Source organism: Oncorhynchus gorbuscha, unplaced genomic scaffold, assembly GCF_021184085.1.
Source record: "Oncorhynchus gorbuscha isolate QuinsamMale2020 ecotype Even-year unplaced genomic scaffold, OgorEven_v1.0 Un_scaffold_1135, whole genome shotgun sequence".
Classification (NCBI taxonomy): domain Eukaryota; kingdom Metazoa; phylum Chordata; class Actinopteri; order Salmoniformes; family Salmonidae; genus Oncorhynchus; species Oncorhynchus gorbuscha.
In genome coordinates this window covers 36,824-44,182 of record NW_025746005.1, presented here as the reverse complement: position 1 = coordinate 44,182, position 7,359 = coordinate 36,824, and the positions used below count along the sequence as shown (strand labels likewise).

Below are 7,359 nucleotides of genomic sequence, written 5' to 3'. Positions count from 1 at the left end.
CATATCAAACATCTCCAATCCAAAGTTAAATCTAGAATTGGCTTCCTATTTCGCAACAAAGCATCCTTCACTCATGCTGCCAAACATACCCTTGTAAAACTGACCATCCTACCAATCCTCGACTTTGGCGATGTCATTTACAAAATAGCCTCCAATACCCTACTCAACAAATTGGATGCAGTCTATCACAGTGCAATCCGTTTTGTCACCAAAGCCCCATATACTACCCACCATTGCGACATGTACGCTCTCGTTGGCTGGCCCTCGCTTCATACTCGTCGCCAAACCCACTGGCTCCATGTCATCTACAAGACCCTGCTAGGTAAAGTCCCCCCTTATCTCAGCTCGCTGGTCACCATAGCATCTCCCACCTGTAGCACACGCTCCAGCAGGTATATCTCTCTGGTCACCCCCAAAACCAATTCTTTCTTTGGCCGCCTCTCCTTCCAGTTCTCTGCTGCCAGTGACTGGAACGAACTGCAAAAATCTCTGAAACTGGAAACACTTATCTCCCTCACTAGCTTTAAGCACCAACTGTCAGAGCATCTTACAGATTACTGCACCTGTACATAGCCCACCTATAATTTAGCCCAAACAACTACCTCTTTCCCAACTGTATTTAATTAATTTATTTATTTTGCTCCTTTGCACCCCATTATTTTTATGTCTACTTTGCACATTCTTCCATTGCAAAACTACCATTCCAGTGTTTTACTTGCTATATTGTATTTACTTTGCCACCATGGCCTTTTTTGCCTTTACCTCCCTTCTCACCTCATTTGCTCACATTGTATATAGACTTGTTTATACTGTATTATTGACTGTATGTTTGTTTTACTCCATGTGTAACTCTGTGTCGTTGTATCTGTCGAACTGCTTTGCTTTATCTTGGCCAGGTCGCAATTGTAAATGAGAACTTGTTCTCAACTTGCCTACCTGGTTAAATAAAGGTGAAATAAATAAAAAAATAAACCTTTCTCCTTTACATAGAATTCGTGAGGATGTTGATTTTGGCCTTTGGAATAGACCACAACACCTGAACAGGATCGATACATCTGAACATCACACCTGCTAGACAGGAATGTCAGTGTTTTGCCATAACCAGCGAAGAGCCCGGATCTCAATCCCATTGAGCACATCTGGGACCTGTTGAATCGGAGGGTGAGAGATAGGACCATTCCCCCAGGAAATGTCCGGGATCTTGCAGGTGCCTTGGTGGAAGAGTGGGGTAACATCTCACAGCAAGAACTGGCAAATCTGATACAGTCCACGAGGAGGAGATGCACTGTAGTACCTAATGCAGCTGGTGGCCACACCAGATACTCACTGTTACTTTTGATTTTGACCCCCCCTTTGTTCAGAGACACATTATTCCATTTCTGTTTGTCACATATCTGTGGAACTTAAGTTTTTGTCTCAGTTGTTGAATCTTATGTTCATACAAATATTTACACATGAAGTTTGCTGAAAATAAACACAGTTGACAGTAAGAGGACGTTTCTTTTTTTGCCAAGTTTATTTTTACCTTGTCAGCTCAAGGATTCGATCCAGCAACCTTTCGATTACTGGCCCATCTCTCCAACCACTAGGCTACCTGTACGTAATTCATATCAGAAGGCTGCGCAATAAAAAAGGGGAATAAAACTAATCTAAAATCTCATAAGTCAAAATGATGAGCCATATAATCCTCCACTCACTATCACAGACTCATTTCATAGAACTTTAAAACACTGGCAGTATGTCTACTCCACTTCTTCAGTCTACACTCTGATCACTCCAGATAGACCAGTTAATAAAACAAATGCTGACAATACTGGTGTCAAACCATGCAAGTCTGAGTACCATGAAATAACATCTACCTTCTCATTGAAACAGTTCATCATGAAACAGTTCTACAGAAACTTTTCATACACAGTGGAAAGTTGTAACGAACAAAAATATTAGATAGAACATGCTTTTACCATGATTAACAGATGTCCCAATCTCCTCCTCCTCTTCTTCATCTTTAATGTTGACATTCAGCTCCAGTGTTTGACTGCAGTCTTCCAGCTTCACTGATGCCATCTCTGGATCCTGCAGAGCAAACTGGGCTCCACTGTCACAATCTGGACCCAGTGACTGTAGGTTTGGACTCAGTGTTGATGTTACTGGCCTCATACCTGAGTCAGCAAGTAGTATAAGAGAAGCAGACAAAAAAGTTATTTTGTTGACAGAACTGACACTTTCTTTATTCTCTGTTAAATATATTATATTTTTTCCTTGTTCAATTATCTAATTCAATTCACTTAGACTGAAATAGTTGCCAATGCTCATTTTGGGTGCCGGTACTGTTTATATTTACAGTAGGGAGAACAAGTATTTGATACACTGCCGATTATGCAGGTTTTCCTACTTACAAAGCATGTAGAGATCTGTCATTTTTTTAATCATAGGTACACTTCAACTGTGAGAGACGGAATCTAAAACAAAAATCCAGAAAATCACATTGTATGATTTTTAAGTAATTAATTTGCATTTATTGCATGACATAAGTATTTGATACATCAGAAAAGCAGAACTTAATATTTGGTACAGAAACATTTGTTTGCAATTAGAGAGATCATACGTTTCCTGTAGTTCTTGACCAGGTTTGCACACAGTGCAGCAGGGATTTTGGCCCACTCCTCCATACAGACCTTCTCCAGATCCTTCAGGTTTCGGGGCTGTCGCTGGGCAATACGGACTTTCAGCTCCCTCCAAAGATTGTCTATTGGGTTCAGGTCTGGAGACTGGCTAGGCCACTCCAGGACCTTGAGATGCTTCTTACGGAGCCACTCCTTAGTTGCCCTGGTTGTGTGTTTCGGGTCGTTGTCATGCTGGAAGACCCAGCCACGACCCATCTTCAATGCTCTTACTGAGGGAAGGAGGTTGTTGGCCAAGATCTCGCGATACATGGCCCCATCCATCCTCCAATCAATACGGTGCAGTCGTCTTGACCCCCTTTGCAGAAAAGTATCCATCCCAGCCCTGTGCAGGTCTACAATTTAATCCCTAATGTCCTTACACAGCTCTCTGGTCTTGGCCATTGTGGAGAGGTTGGAGTCTGTTTGATTTGAGTATGTGGACAGGTGTCTTATACAGGTAACGAGTTCAAACAGGTGCAGTTAATACAGGTAATGAGTGGAGAACAGGAGGGCTTCTTAAAGAAAAACTAACAGGTCTCTTGTGAGAGCCGGAATTCTTACTGGTTGGTAGGTGATCAAATACTTATGTCATGCAATAAAATGCAAATTATTACTTAAAAATCATACAATGTGATTTTCTGGATTTTTGTTTTAGATTCCGTCTCTCACAGTTGAAGTGTACCTATGATAAAAATTACAGACCTCTACATGCTTTGCAAGTAGGAAAACCTGCAAATCGGCAGTGTATCAAATACTTGTTCTCCCCACTGTAGGTGCAGGAGCTCCACAATACTTTTGAGCTAAAACTTAACCTGTAGTAGATAAATGCATAAATGCCTCAAAAACCATTTAGTACAAGGTTACGGTTTGTTTTAGGCAACACTGTGATATTTTCGTTAATAACCTTTATTCACTGTTTTACTTCAAAAAACAATTGTATTTCCTGTTCACACCATAGTAACGTTTATAGATGAACACAAACTGAATGTGGCAATATTATTACACATGTAGAAAACACAATCATTACATTTGGTTTCAAAGCAGTAGTGCAACCGTAAAATTGACTCTCTGCTGCATCCACACTGTCTGCACTGAAGTCCGTTGACGCAGACCGAGTGGGAGCCGCCATTTTACCAGCTTGTGAATTTTTCCTTTCGTGGAGATCTACGGACAATTCCTTCGACCTCATGGCTTGGTTTTTGCTCTGAAACGCACTGTCAAATGTGGAACCTTATATAGCCAGGTGTGTGCATTTCCAAATCATGTCCAATCAATTGAATTTACCACAGGTTGACAACAATCAAGTTGAAGAAATATCTCAAGGATGATCAATGGAAACAAGATGCTCAATGTCGAGTCTCATAGCAAAGGGTCTGAATACTTATGTAAATAAGGCATTTGTTTTACGTTTTTTCATAAATGTTTAAACATTTCTAAAACCATGCGTTTGCTTTGTCATTATGGGGTATTGTGGGTAGATTGATGAGGAACGTTTTTCATTTAATCCATTTTAGAATAAGGCTGTAACGTAACAAAATGTGGAAAAAGTCAAGGGGTCTGAATACTTTCCGAATGCACTGTATGCATACATATGAGTAGGCTGGTACTGTATGTATTTATATCAGTAGGCTGGTACTGTATGTATTTATATCAGTAGACTGGTACTGTATGTATTTATATCAGTAGGCTGGTACTGTATGTATTTATATCAGTAGGCTGGTACTGTATGTATTCATATCAGTTGGCTGTGCAATACAAAAGGGGAATAAAACTATTCTAAAACTATCTCATAAGTCATGAAAATGATGAGCCATATCATCCTCCACTCACTATCACAAGGGTTAGAAACTACACAGACTCCCTTCATAGAACTTTAAAACACTGGCAGTTTGTCTACTTCACTTCTTTAGTCTCCTCTCTGATCACTCCAGATCGCCCAGTGAATAAAACAAATGCTGGCAATACTGGTGTCAAACCATGCAAGTGTCAGTAGCATGAAATAACATCTACCTTCTCATTGAAACAGTTCATCATGAAATCCTGCCCTGCCTTTCTAAAGTCTTTGAAAGCCAAGTTACCTTCTCTGCTATGCAATCTGGTTTCTGAGTTGGTCATGGGTGCACCTCAGCCACGCTCAAAGTCCTGAACGATATCATAACCGCCATCGATAACAGACAGTACTGTGCAGCCATCTTCATCGATCTGGCCAAGGTTTTCGACTGTCAATCACCGTATTCTTATTGGCAGACTCAACAGCCTTGGTTTCTCAAATGACTGCCTTGCCTGGTTCACCAACTACTTCTCAGATAGAGTTCAGTGTGTCAAATTGGAGGGCCTGTTGTCTGGACCTCTGGCAGTCTCTATGAGGGTGCCACAGGGTTCAATTCTCGGGCCGACTCTTTTCTCTATATATATCAATGATGCAGCTCTTGCTGCTGGTGATTCTCTAATCCACCTCTACGCAGACAACACCATTCTGTATACTTTGGACACTGTGTTAACAAACCTCCAGACAAGCTTCAATGGCATACAACACTCCTTCCAAGGCCTCCAACTGCTCTTAAATGCTAGTAAAACTAAATGCATGCTCTTCAACCGATTGCTGACCGCACCCGCCCGCCCGACTAGCATCACTACTCTATACCTACAAATAGCTAGGTGTCTGGTTAGACTGTAAACTCTCCTTCCAGACTCACATTAAGCATCTCCAAACCAAAATTAAATCTAGAATCAGCTTCCTATTTCGCAACAAAGCCTCCTTCATTCATGCTGCCGAACATACCCTCGTAAAACGGACTATCCTACCGATCCTTGACTTCGGCGATGTAATTTACAAAATAGCCTCCAACACTCTACTCAGCAAATTGGATGTAGTCTATCACAGTCTCGTCTGTTTTGTCACCAAAGCCCCATATACTACCCACCACTGCGACCTGTACGCTCTTGTTGGCTGGGCCCTTGCTTCATATTGGTCACAAAACCCACTGACTCCAGGTCATCAATACTTCTTTGCTAGGTAAAGCCCCGCCTTATCTCAGCTCACTGGTCACCATAGCAACACCCACCCGTAGCAAGCAATCCAGCAGGTATATTTCACTGGTCATCCCCAAAGCCAAGTCCTCATTTGGCCACATGTTCTTCCAGTTCTCTGCTGCCAATGACTGGAACAAATTGCAAAAATCACTTTAGCTGGAGACATATCTCCCTCACTAACTTTAAGCATCTGTCAGCTGTCAGAGCAGCTTACCGATCACTGCAACTGTACACAGCCCATCTGTAAATAGCCCACCCAACTACCTCATTCCCATATTGTTATCTATTTTTCCTATTTTGCTCCCCAGTATCTCTACTTGCACATCTACCACTCCAGTGTTAATGCTAAGTTGTAATTATTTCACCACTACGGCCTATTTATTGCCTTACCTCCCTAATCTTACTACATTTGCACACACAGCATATAGACTGTTCTATTGTGTTATTGACTGTACGTTTGTTTATCCCATGTGTAACTCTGTGTATGTGTCGCACTGCTTTGCTTTATCTTGGCCAGGTCGCAGTTGTAAATGAGAACTTGTTCTCACCTGGACAACCTGGTTAAATAGAGGTGAAATAAAATTAAACAGTTCTACAGCAACTTTTCCTGCACAGTGGGAAGTTGGAATGAAAAACACCAACTTAGTTAGACAGAACCTGCTCTTACCATGAGAAACAGATATTCCAATCTCCTCCTCCTCTTCTTCATCTTTAATGTTGACATTCAGCTCCAGTGTTTGACTGCAGTCTTCCAGCTTCACTGATGCCATCTCTGGATCCTGCAGTGCAAACTGGGCTCCACTGTCACAATCTGGACCCAGTGACTGTAGGTTTGGACTCGGTGTGGAAGGAGAGAGGCAGGCTGGGTTTGTCCTCACTGTTGATGTTACCGGCCTCAGACTTAATCTGAGTCAGCTAGTAGTAATAAAGAGAAACGGACACAAAAGTTAGTGCCAGAACTGTCAAGACTTACTTTATTCTCTAAAAATATGGTTTATTTTAGGTGCAGGAGCTACACAATACTGTTGAGCTAATATTCTATAAGAGGAACATGAGCTCAAACAGTAGAAATTTGAGGTGCTGGTACTCAGCTCCGGTGAGCTCCTGTCCAAGTCTAGCACTGATCTCATTTCAATAGATCTGGAAGCTAAGCATTGACAAAACATTAATTAATTCACACTATAGACAATGTATACACTTGAAATTAGGCTACACAACTTAAATTAACTTAATCTATAGTAGATTTCCTGAATTCACATAAATGCCTCAAAAGCCATTTAGTACAAGGTTGCAGTATGTTGAAGGCAGCACTATGTACTATTTTCCTGAATAACATTGTCTTCACTGTATTATTCATATCAAAAACCAATAGTATTTCCGTTCACACCATAGTAACATTTATAGATAGACAGATAAAACTGAATATATCTGAATATTAGTATATATGTAGAAAACTGATAATCATTACATTCAGCTCCAAAACAGTAGTGCAACCGTAAAATGGTCCATCTCTGCTGCACTGAAGTGCGTTGATGCAGACCGAGGGGGAACCGCCATTTTACCATTTCGTGAATTTTACACAAAACCAAAAACGACATATAAAACGAACCCAGAAATCTCAAATAAATTGATCCTTAATGAAATGACCTTGACAAAATTATAT

General features: G+C 41.0%; 1 long non-coding RNA gene across 1 annotated transcript; it reads right to left on the bottom strand.

The window, feature by feature from the left end:
- Positions 1-1,493: 1,493 nt before the first annotated feature.
- Positions 1,494-6,428, bottom strand: LOC124021590. Its single transcript, XR_006836253.1, has 2 exons — positions 6,364-6,428; positions 1,494-2,159 (listed from the first exon to the last, which is right to left on the bottom strand). It is a non-coding gene; the product is annotated as an uncharacterized LOC124021590 (long non-coding RNA).
- Positions 6,429-7,359: the final 931 nt, after the last annotated feature.